Genomic DNA, 12,874 nt, shown 5'->3' with positions numbered 1-12,874 from the left:
TTATTCCATTTACTTTAAGAAAATTTTATTTTGGTTGTACATATAAACAACAAATCAGCATACATGATCAAGATAGGAGTATCATTAGTTTGGGACTTAAAAGACTAATAGCTGAAATAAAAGAGGAAGTTTATAGGATTTAAATAGTGCTCTTAAAAATACAAAAAAAAGGAAAAGCAAAAAATATCATATATTGTCAGTTAGTTAAGACCCTAAATGAGGAAGAATGAATCCTAAAACATCAGAAGTTATACTTGCCCCATGATAGTCACAATTTTTAGGGTTGTGACTTTATGAGTCTTAAAGTACAGAAAGTGAAAAAATGAAAGTTTCTTAAAATTTGCATGTAATGGCATGTCATGTGCAAATGTCAAAGAAGTGATAATTTTTAAAAATTATTTTTGAAGGTACACTTTTAGTGCAAATTAGGCGTACATACCTAGTTAAGAGCTCTGTCTCAAATGCATTGTGCTTTTCATTTTATTTCAGTGACCTGATTTTAGCTTTTCTTTCATATTATTAAACTATGACAGAGAAGCAAAATATAAAGAATAAAATTTGAAATAACATCAAATGCAAAGTGATAATTTCTTCTGTGTCTCCAACTTTAAATATGGACACAATAACCCATAAGAATAACCATATGAAAGTAATAAATATTATTTGATACTTTCAAGTTGCCTGGTAACTAGCAATTTGTGTCAAATTTTTGCTTAAGCAAGTTACAAGTAGAGGATAAGAGTTGTGTCTTGGCAACTGTAAGTAATATGAAGCTTGAGGGTTTCTAGTAAACAGTAAGTATAAATGTACGGCAACAGTAAATATGGCCACCGAAATGTCTAATGTATTTTAAGCTATTCTAATAGAGCCAGCAAGTGACAGTTCCTTTCAACTTTGTTCTGGACATATGTGACACCATACTTGATGTGTTATACATCAACAAGAATGACCAGAGTAGAATGACAAAGATAGTGACAAAATTCAAAACCATACTGAGTTGAAAGATTTATTGATGCCAGAAAGACATGCAGCAGAAAAAAACTTGACAGGTGAAGTAAAGATTCATGATGGCAATGTGTAAGCACTTGAGGAGAAGGGAAGAAATACCACACTTGTTTTATTACAGCACCCCCCCCAACTTTGTCAGAGAGGTATTTTGTTAAATAAGAGCTTCCTAGTAGGACAGATTCTCCAAAGGCAGAATAGACCACTTCAAAAGTAATATGTTTCCATTCATTGAGTATTGGTCATACATACTACAGAGATATTTAGCAGAAATGCTGTAGATTCTGTAATAGAAGATTAAAGGAGCTTTGAAATATTTAATGTCCCTTGGAAGTCTAAAGAGGTTTGATTCTAGGATGCTCCAATATATGATTAGCAAAGGGAAAATAAAAATTATTTGTTTTCATATTGAGGAGTGAAGTATCCATGAAAAAAAGATCCTTCCCGTAATTAACTTCCACAATAAATGTTTTAGGCAATTTTTCCCAAGTGTAACATAGCTAAAAGAAAAGTATAAATTTACCTGACTAAAAATGTCATGTTTTCTGATCTGAAACTTACTTATCTAAGAACTCAAAGATTTAAATGTGCAGTAAGAAAAAGTAACAACAAACAAAATTTAAAGTGGGCATGAAGTATTTCCAAAAAACATAAAGCTTTTTAAAATGTGCAGCTCATGTAAGAGGAAAAAAAGAAATGCACGGCTTTTTTGTAAGGGAAGCAGAACTTTGATAGAATTCTATGCTGTCAGTCTTTTGAAGTCCAATACATACCTAGAAGCTCATAATATTGCTCTGTTCTCATGATTCCTTGACTCAAATTGCTAACTTCAGTATATTTTCAAATGTACTTCCTTCAGTATCTAGCTATTGTTTGCTCTGGTCTCCTGAATTATATAAAGGTGGATTTAATCTCTAGCCTGCAGCTTCTCAGGCTACATGCTCTCTAACTTTCACTAGCTATTTCTTTATGGCAATCCATTTTAGATTCCAAAGAGATGGGAATTGTGACCCTTCTTATCTATATATTCCAGGAGGAAGATACAATTGCTGCATGCAATTTTAAAATATTCAGGAGGGATATAATTCAATAAAAACTATTTCCAGTCTTACGTCTCATAGATGTCCATGTGACACTGCAGAAAATCAATTTTGAATAATTTTGGTTGCTTTGTGAAATCCTTCTTAGAAATTGTCCAAAGATGGTTCCAATTTACTGGACCCTAGGGGCCATCTTCATACTGTTCATAAGATGCATACAAAAATCCCATTTCCTTGAATAAGAGTACAAGACATGCTTTAGAACATTTACTGAATATAAGGTTTCTCATGCTAAGAATTCATTCTTTTTCACATTTAATAATCACTATCATACTGTTTCACTCAAATGCTCCCATATGTCACTGCTTTTATGAATAGACTGAAATTATGTCTCATTGAATCAATACATGTGAATGTGATTCAGAAAAGCATAAATATCATTATGGGGAGCTTAAATAATTAGCACTTAATCATGTCCAGAAATTGTTCAGAAACATGGAATCATTGGATCTCAGCCTTTCTGAGAATGTAGTTCCCCTGTGTAGTCTGATACTGGATAAGAGCCACGACTGCAGCATTCCTGACTAACTTTGAATGAGTCTCTGCAATGTGTCATGAATACATTTATTTACCTATTTCAGAAGTATATTTTGAAATTCATACTGACAAATTCATACTGACATACTCATCAGGTACAGCTTTTATTCACACTTTTTAAATTTTGATAGAGACAACAGTATGCTCATTTTTTTTTTACATGAGAGAGCTGATGAGTAATAACTACCAACATTTTCAGATTGTAGTCATCTTTATGTTCCTTCAGAATTTTGATCAAAAATTTGAGGAAGGGTCTCCCCTGGTGGCGCAGCGGTTGAGCGCTGGGCTGCGAAGCTGCCCGCAGCCTCTGCAGCGCTGGTTCGATCCCCGGCCACCGCAAGGGTCCCACATGGCACGACAGACCTCTCCTGCCATGCCCGCTGCTCCCCTCAGCAGTGTATTTTGTCACTCTGCCTGTTCTGCTCCCCGCTTTGGCTCTGGTGAATTCTCTCACCCTCCTGCACTTCTGACTGTACCCAGTGCCTGTATAAATAAATCTTTAAAAGAAAAAAAAAAGTTTAAAAAAAATTTGACAAGGAAGTATGTATTTAAAAAGAAAATTTTTGAGGAAAAATTTCCCTGAATGTTTCTTCAACAATATAAATCAGATGTATTAGAAAATGCTAATATAAACTTACAACAGCTGTTAAAACCACAGTTAGAACAAATGGAATTTGTTCTATGAATGCTCATAGTTCTTTATTTTGTTTTTTACAGTGATTATATCTCCACATAGGAATGTGTCTAGAATTTGGTGGTTCAACTCCCTAAAAAAATATATCTTCAGTTTATTACTTCTATGTGGTATGCCATTAGTTTAAAACAGGATGCATTTTTGCAAGGAAAATGTACTTGAAGTAATTTTATTTATCTTCTGCAGATAACATGTAAAATTGCCTAGTAAAATTCCTATACGTAGTAATGCTTAATAACAGTAAGTAGAATTAGGAGAGATCATAGTTGGCACCATATTTGTGGCTAATAATTCCAGGTACACTAAATCTTGCACATTTTGTCAGAAGATAGAAGAAATTTATTTTAGGCTGGGTGTCCACATCTTTTAAATGTACAACTAATATACCATTACTCATTTAATTTTAAAATTATAACTTTCCCCTTTTCTATTTTAAATACCATTCTATTTGTTTTGGTGACATAGTCTAATCTCCTGGAACAATTTTAATTCCTGCTCCTGAATTACTGAATTTACTATACTTTCCAGCGACCTCAAAATTTAATAAGCATTCCTTCCATCATTTTTTTCATATATATTGGACAATAGTGACTTGTATAGACCAAGGACAAAACATTATGATATTCAACAGATACCTTTTTCAAGGGCAAAGATTTGTTCATTGGGAAATTAACAATACAATGATTTAATTCTATCCTTTCTTAGAGCAAATGTGGCCATTCAGCATAATATAATAAAAATGAAAAAAGTAAAGGAAATGATTTCAAACCAAAGTAAAGGCATATAGAATAAAATGCAATCTACTTTATGTTCATGAGCGATTTGGATCTTTTATATTAATCACACTTAATTCTTTGAACATCTCACCAACATCACTTAAAGTCTTAATTAGCACTAAATAGAAAGAGAGGATCACTAACTTGAAGGTCATGGAATGAAGCCAGAGTATTGACATTGGATTCTATTAACATTATTTGCTTCAACAAACTCCAGAGTTTGATGGGTACAGAGGATTTCAGCAGTAGCTGTGTGATGAAATGAAGTGGATCCAGTGCTGAAACATTTAAAACATGCAGCCAGCTTGGAGTATGGCAAATACAAATGAAGTGGTACATTTTGAGCAAAATTATGAAACCAAAAGGGGGAAACAGAAAGCAAATGTATCTCTGATTAGTGATTCCAGCTATAAATAAATATGCAGCCTGAATGCATTATAATGGGAAAACAGATTTTGAACTATGGTTATGTAGATAATGATTGCCTTTGCTTATATCTTCAAAAAGGAGAAAAAGATCTTGAATATAAAGGATTAGTGTTTGTACTTTAAATGTTTCAAAATATGAAATGATGATCATTACTAAAAACAAAAATATCAGAACATTATTGTTTCTATGTCTTTGTCTAGAGATCATATCCATGCATATGTATTAATATAGAAAAAAGATTGTATAATGTTTTTAATTCTTTTTCATATTGTATATGTTTTAGTATGAAATTTGATAAACAATCTATTAGAACACAACCAGTCTGAATTAACATGGCATAATCCACCCACACAGAACTTCACATTTAACTCATCTATGTGCAAGAGGGACTAACTTTTCATGTGCAGGCAGCATGAAAAGTCATTACCAAGTAATATATTGCCTTGAGATGCAGCTGGCAGAAGTGAAGATCTGGTCTTTGGGATCAGAAAAGACATAGATTGGATTTCTGGGCTGCCCCCTCTAACTTGGGGAATCACATTAACTCCCTGAGACTCATTTTTCTATCATACACAATTAGGTGAATAATACTGAGATTCCTGTGAAGATCACTGAGATTCCTGAGAAAATGTAGTGCATAGTAAGAGTAGTGGTAGCCACACTCATTTCCCTTGATAAACTATTGAATTTCATTAATTTGCACAAGAAATAGCACCAAAATTAGTAAGCAAGAGTCATTCATTCAGGGTCGTTAAAGTAAATTACATAATTTATTTATTCTATAGGTTTTACTTTTGTCTGAATTTGTCTCAAGGATTTTGTTTTGAAATAATTGTGTGTGTTATAATTTCAAGTTGAATAAGAGTTGCAGTAAATAGAAAGGGCTCATGTAGATAGCAGACCAAAGTGGTTGAATGAGTATCAAGGTAGGGGTACAAGCGCTTTGGAAAATGATTTGAAAGTATCCATTACACTAAAGTTAAAGGTTTTAATTCATGACCTCGCAATTTTTTCCTAACTATATACCAAATAAATGCATGCACATGTTCACCAAAAGATGTATACTAGAATTTGCATAACAGCATTATTCATAGCAGCTTAAAACTAAGAACTACATAAAATGTCTACAGTTACTAGATGAACTGTGATATATTCACACAAAGGGATACTATTTATCAATAAGAATTAATGCTGTAAAGAGTCTCCTATAAGGGAACCTAAATAAGACTATCAGCAGATTTCATAGCAGCAAGTTAACAGACCAGAAGGAAGTGGCATGATGTTTTCTATGTGTTCAATGAAAAAGTTCTCCAACCAAGAATCCTCAAACTAGGTTAACACTCAGAAGTGAAGGATTGAAAAAGAGTTTTGCAGACAAACAGCAGTTGAAGGCATTCATCTTCCCTAAATCTTTTTTGCAAGCAATATTAAAGGGACTTCTGTTTAAAAAATCAGGAAACCTCACTTAGAAGCAGCAAGACTCCAGAACAGAAAATATGGGGGTAAAGGGTAGGAAGAGAACAAAAATGGGAACTGATATAAGGAGCTTAAGACTAACTTAGTTTCAATTTAAGATGGGTTTTAAGTATAGAATTCTATATATAAGCCAAATGGTAACCACAGAACAAAAAATAGCTAAGAGAAACAAAGAAGAAGAAAAACTTAGACTCAAAACACTGTGCAAAGGCTAGTTTCAAAATACAAGGCAACAGAGCAAAAGAACAGAGACAAACTGCAAAAAAATATACAGAAAACAAAGTGCAAGCTAGCAATAAAGACTTACATATCAGAGGCCTCCCTGGTGGTGCAAGGGGTTAAGACGCAGCACTATGCAGCTATCTGCAACCACTACAGCACAAGTTTGATCCCCAGCCAGGGAGCTACCCTGATGCAGCAGACCTCTCTCCTGTCTAGCCCGCTGCTCCGCTCAGCAAAGTATTTCACTAGTCTGCCTGCTCTGTTTCCCACTCTGTCTCTGGTGAATCCTCTCACCTCCCCCTGCCCCCGCACCTCTGGCCTGTACCCCAGATCTTGTATGCATAAATAAATAAATCTTTTTTAAAAAAGACTTAGATATCAGCAATTTCCCTAAATGCCAATGGTCTGAACTCACCAATCAAAATGCCTGGAGAGGCTAGATAGATCAGAAAATAAAACTCAACTTTCTCTTGTCTCCAAGAGACCTACCTTGGCTCCAAAGATACACATGGGGCTCAAAGCATAACATTGGAAAACATTCTTACAAGCAAATGGTATAACTCCTCCCCACCAAAAAAGTAGGGACAGCCATATTTATATTAGATAAAATAAACTTCAGCTAAAGAATGTGTCAAGGGATAGGAAATGACATATAATGACTTAGGTGTCAGTCCATCAGGAGGGCATAACACTTATCAATAGATTTATATCAAATGAAGGAACATTAAAATATGTGAAACAACTATTAACAAACAGAAAACAGGCTTTGACAGCAGCACAACAGTAGTAGGATTCTTCAACACCCCCACTTACATCAATGGACAGATGAACCAGACAGAAAATCAACAAGAAACAGCAGCCTTAAATGAGGAATTAGAGCAGATGGAATTTAATAGACATTTATAGAACACTGACTCTATAAAGCTGATCAAAAAAGCTGATTGTACATTCTTCTCAAGTGCACACAGAAGGAACTTTTTCCAGGATAGAGCACAAGTTATGTCACAAAACAAGTATTAATTAATAAGTAATTAGCCACCGTCTACCAATTTGCTCCTGCCTCTCTGGTAATGATCATTCTGTTTTCAGAATCTAAGGGTATATTTTTGTTTTAATTGTGTTTGTTCATTTGCTTTCAGCATTCTTTATATTTTGCAAATGATTGAAATCATAGTGTTTGTCTTTCTTCTTCTGATTTAGTTCACTTGGTATAACATCCTTAAGGTCTATCTACATTGTCTCAACTGTGTGTGCATGTGTGTGTGTGTGTGTATATATATATATATATATATATATATATATATATGCATATACATATACATATATACACACACACACTACATCTTCATTATCCATTCATCCAGTCTGAGGCAATTGGATTGTTTCCATATCTTGGGTGTAGTGAACAGTGCTGCAATAAACATGAAAGTACATATATATTTTTTTGAATTAGTGTTTTCATATTCTTTGGGTAAATACCCCAAAGTGTTAATTTTCTGTTATTTGATATGTGTATAGTTACAGTACAGATTTATTACGTTTGTGAAAATTAATCAAGTTTTGCACAACTATGTTCATATTTATATATGTGAAATATAATCAATAAAATTAGAAATTAGGATTGGGCTAATAATAGTATTTTATTTCAACATATTCTTTTATCCTTTATCCCATGGCATTTAGGTGGCATAAGCCCACAAGTCAAAAGAGATTTCCCAGAAAGTTTTTGCCTAAGACAAGTTTTAGTTATTATCAGTTCTATTATCAGTTCCTAAATTAAACCAGAAAACAGTTTAGATGTATTATTAACATTTGTGCAATTTAAATGTTAATCTCTTAAGTATAACCTTATGCTAGGCAAAAAATGCTCTATTTGTTATTTGTTTCTGATATGCAAATTAAAAATTTACATAACAATATCCTAATATTTTGTTTATAAATGTTGAATTAGTATAAGAAAAGTCTTTTGTATCTCCAATGGATATTTATATTCAGTATTACCATCTGCCCCTTCAACTAATTTCTGGACATAGTAAATAAATATTTTGCCACTTTCTGATGACTTCAGCATTAGGCACATTATATATGAAACTTCACAAAGATAAATACTGCAACATTTATTATATTACAACTCATAAACCATGATATAAAAATTCATATTCACATTCTGATATTAGTCCTTTGAATTTTTTAAATGAACTGCTACTTTACATGTTTGAACTTCATATATTTGTTTTTTTTTAAGATTTATTTATTTATGCATACAAAACTGGGGTACAGGCCAGAGGTATGGGGTGGAGTGAGAGGATTCACCAGAGACAGAGTAGGGAACAGAACAGGCAGACTGACTGAAATACACTGCTGAGGGGAGCAGTGGGCAAGACAGGAGAGGTCCGCTGAGCCATGTGGGTAGCTCTGTGGCCAGCAGGGGATCTAACTCATGTTGCAGAGGCTGCAGATAGCTTCATAGTGCTGTGCTTAACCCCTTGCACCACAAGGGGCCCTGAACTCCATGTATTTGACATACTACATGCATGTGTGTATATATTACATATGTGTATAAATATGACTTATACGTATTAACATGACTAAGTCCTCATTTGAAAATTAAACTTTTCTATCATCAATGTCTGCTGCATTAGAAATGATGCCAGTTTTACTTCTCCAAAGAGGAAATGAAAATGGCCAACAGGCATATGAAAAAATGTTCATCACTTGTAATCAGGGAAATGCAAATCCAAACTACAATGAGATACCATCTTACACCAGTGAGAATGGCACATATTAAAAAAAATAGCAACAACAAATGTTGGCGAGGTTGTGGAGAAAAAGGAACTCTCTTGCACTGCTGGTGGGAGTGCAAACTGGTCCAACCACTATGGAGAGCTGTGTGGAGATTCCTCAACCTACTAAATATAGAGCTTCCATATGATCCAGCAATTCCACTCCTAGGTATTTACCCAAATGACACAGAAACATTAATTCCAAAGGGCACCTGCACCCCTATGTTTAGGCACAAACATGATAGTATTTACAGTAGCTAAGCTATAGTAACAACCCACATGTCCAAAAATAGATGACTGGATCAAGAAGATGTGGTATATATATACAATGGAATATTACTCAGCAATCAAAAAAGATAAACACATGCAGTTTGCAGCAACATGGATGGAGCTGGAAGGAATCATGCTCAGCGAAATAAGCCAGAAAGAAAAAGAAAAATACTGTATGGTCTCATTCATAGCAGGAATTTCGAAAACCTAAATAAGGGACCAGGAAAAAGACTAATTAATACAAAGTAAAAATCAAAATCAACAAGCAATTATAAACCAGAGACACACTAAGGGGGGGTAGGGGGTGAAGGGGCGGGGAAAGGAAGGATTGATAGACAAGTTTAATTTTCAAAATAAGGGGGAGGTGCAATTGTATGGGGAATATAACCAAAATGAAAATGCATACATTGTGTAAAAATGAAAAATAATGTAAGAATTATATAAAATAAAATATTAAAAAAAAAGAAATGATGCCAGTTTTAAAAGGTTTAGTGGAACTTGGGCAAATGTGATCATTTTTTGATGAGAAAAAATCCCGGTCTTGTGCAAACATTTTCTTTCTCATTTGGGGGACTTATTTTTTTTTTAAAGATTTATTTATTTATTTATACAAGCACTGGGTACAGTCAGACACGCAGGAGGGTGAGAGAATTCACTAGAGCCAGAGCCGGGAGCAGAAGAGGCAGAGTGATAAAGTACACTGCTGAGGGGAGCAGCAGGTGGCCGGAGATGTCTGCAGGCCATGTGGGACCCTCGCCAGTGGCCGGGGATGGAACCAGCGCTGCAGAGGCTGCTGGCAGCTTCGCAGCCCAGCGCTCGCTCAACCACTGCGCCACCGGGAGGCCCTGGGGGACTTATTGTTATTTATAATAAAATAAATAAAAACAAAGCCATTTATTTTTATGGAATCAAATGTACTCAGCTCTCTTTGTGAAAAGACAAACTCACAGAATCCCCAAATCACTTGTCTTTATAATTTCTTTCAGTTGGTGCTTAGACTTAAATTTGCAAGATTATACTAATTGCAAGATTATACTAATGGATTAATATCCTTGAGTAATGAACATGTCAAATGTACTTTAAATTCTATCACTTTTTGCAAATCAGAACTTCAAAAAAAAATGCTTTGGCCTTAAAAAAAAAAAGCATAAACATAGCCTGTGGTTCTATATCTTGTGGAGGAAGCATCCTACCTGTGACAAAGCCTCCTTCCCAAAGAACAATCCTGAACAGTCTATCAAAGGAAAGAAACTTCCCTTTTTCCCCCTCTTCATTTTATTTTATGTTATCACTTATTTTTATTTTTTTTGGTATTCTGTGATTGCTTTGTCTTTATCCATTTCCAACTCTGAAACATATTTCATGGAGTAACCTGTTTGCCTCCCTCTTTCTAGTCTCTTTTCAAGTCCCCGTTAGCTGCAGGTAACAAGGTCGTATATAAAAAAATTATTAAGAGGCAATTTTACCCTCAAAAAGCTTACAATTTAATGGTCAGAACTGCTTTTTTTGTTATTTAAAGGTACAAAGCCTAAATTGATTAAATGAATATATTTTCCTGTGATTACAAGGGTTAATTATACTATGAGAGCTAACAATTTCCTCCAATGCAAGCTCAAATGGAAGGTTGTGCTATTTTCCAGAGCTCACATTTGCTCATAACTTCTTATTTAAAAATTAAGTGACTATGCCCTCTCTAAAATGGGTGTTTGGAATGTAGTTTTTTTTTAAAGATTTATTTATTTGTTTATTTATACAAGAACCGGGGTACAGGCCAGAAGCCAGGGAGGGTGAGAGGATTCAACAGAGACAGAGCAGGGAACAGAACAGGCAGACGGACCGAAATACACTGCTGAGGGGAGCAGCAGGCAAGACAGGAGAGGTCTGCCTCTCCATGTGGGACCCTCGCTTGCCGGCCAGGATCGAACAGGCGCTGCAGAGGCTGCGGACAGCTTCACAGAGCAGCGCTCAACAACCTGTGCCACCAGGGGAGGCCCTGGAATGTAATTCTTATCTAACAGCCATCTTATAGGATAAGGAAATCATAAGAGTCAGAGAGCAGATGAGGACTATATTTGAAAGGACAGAGGGAAGTTCAAGTGCTTTTGATATCACCCTTGCAGGCATCTTGTGTCAGCCATATGGGGCTATAGCCAGAAATAATATTAACAGTGTAAAATGATTTTCCTGAATATTAGGCTTAGATTTACATTAATGAAAAATACACATGTAGAAATGTTATTACTTCAACTGCAAATTAATTTATAAGAGTGGTACAGAATATTAAACACTTTACAGAAGAAAAACATTTTTGCTCTGTGCTCTGTGGGAGTATTTTACATCAATAGTCAAGTTGTAGCTGAGATACCTTGGCCTCCTGGTGATTTGTAAAAGTAGGGAAAAGTAGGGAAAAAAATCGGTGATCTTATTGGTGTTATGTGCTGCTGTCTCATATTATTGCCCCTACTGCTTGGTCCAATGTTCCAAAAATTCAGTCACCAAAGGTTAATATTTCTCTGACAATTATGTTAGGGTAATAATTAGAATAAATTGTTACACAAAAGTGGGAAGCTTTACAAAGTTATTAACATGTACATCCACCAACTGCATCAGGAAATAACATGTAAAGTTATCAAAATTATATCTTGTAGTGAAATCATATGTATTCACTTAGGTGACATTTATGTATCATCTATTTGCCCCATTTTAGGCTTTTGGAATAACGTAAGATGGTTCCCCTTTTGAGAGGACATAAGCCCCCAAAATAATCAACTGACATACAAGTGTACACTGCGGAAACAGTGGAGCAGAACACACCGTCTCTCTGATCATCACTTCTCAGTCTTTCTTTTGGCTTCTCATACTCTGATTTCTCCTTAAAATTGGTGATCCTAGGACATTATTTCCTCCTCTTGTCATACACATTATTCCCAAGAAATTCCTTTCCTCATAATTAATTGGCTTCAATTATCTCCTCTGTTGTGGAGTTCAGATACTTCTTTTCCATCTAGATGGCCCCTTCAATTCTACGAACTGACTGGACAGCTCTATGCTCCTATTCCACGATCATCTCAAAAACAAGCTTAGGTGGGACAGAACTTACCATGTTTCCTTCTCTCCCTTCTATATTTACCTATCTTAAATTGAAAAAAAAAAAGTCATCATTAAAAAATCATTCTGTGTTTACAGTCAGAAACTTGCAGGTTATATCCAGTCTCTTTGTCTTTCTCCCAACAGGCAGTCGTGGGTCAGCAGACTGCCCTTGGTGTACTTTTGCAGGTTGGGGTCTGAATATGGTCCTTTCTCATTGTCTCAGTTCAAGCTCTCCCCCACTGGCCCAATTATCCATGAATTTAGACAATATTTCTGGAGCAGTTTCACCATTTCAGGCTTTCATCATCTTGTTACAATAATCTCCTATTTTGCATCCCTAATATCATTTCCATAAAACATAGCAACCTTCTCATTTCTGCCAGGGGAACGATTCTAAAATACAAAACTGTTCTTGCTACTTCTCTATTGAAATACCTCCACTGACATTTCATGGTACTGAAACTTATGGAGTAGGGAGGCAGTGGGAGAAAG

This window comes from Talpa occidentalis, unplaced genomic scaffold, assembly GCF_014898055.3.
Source record: "Talpa occidentalis isolate TD23 unplaced genomic scaffold, MPIMG_talOcc4v2.1 talOcc4.4, whole genome shotgun sequence".
Lineage (NCBI taxonomy): Eukaryota > Metazoa > Chordata > Mammalia > Eulipotyphla > Talpidae > Talpa > Talpa occidentalis.
This window is presented reverse-complemented; position numbering follows the sequence as displayed.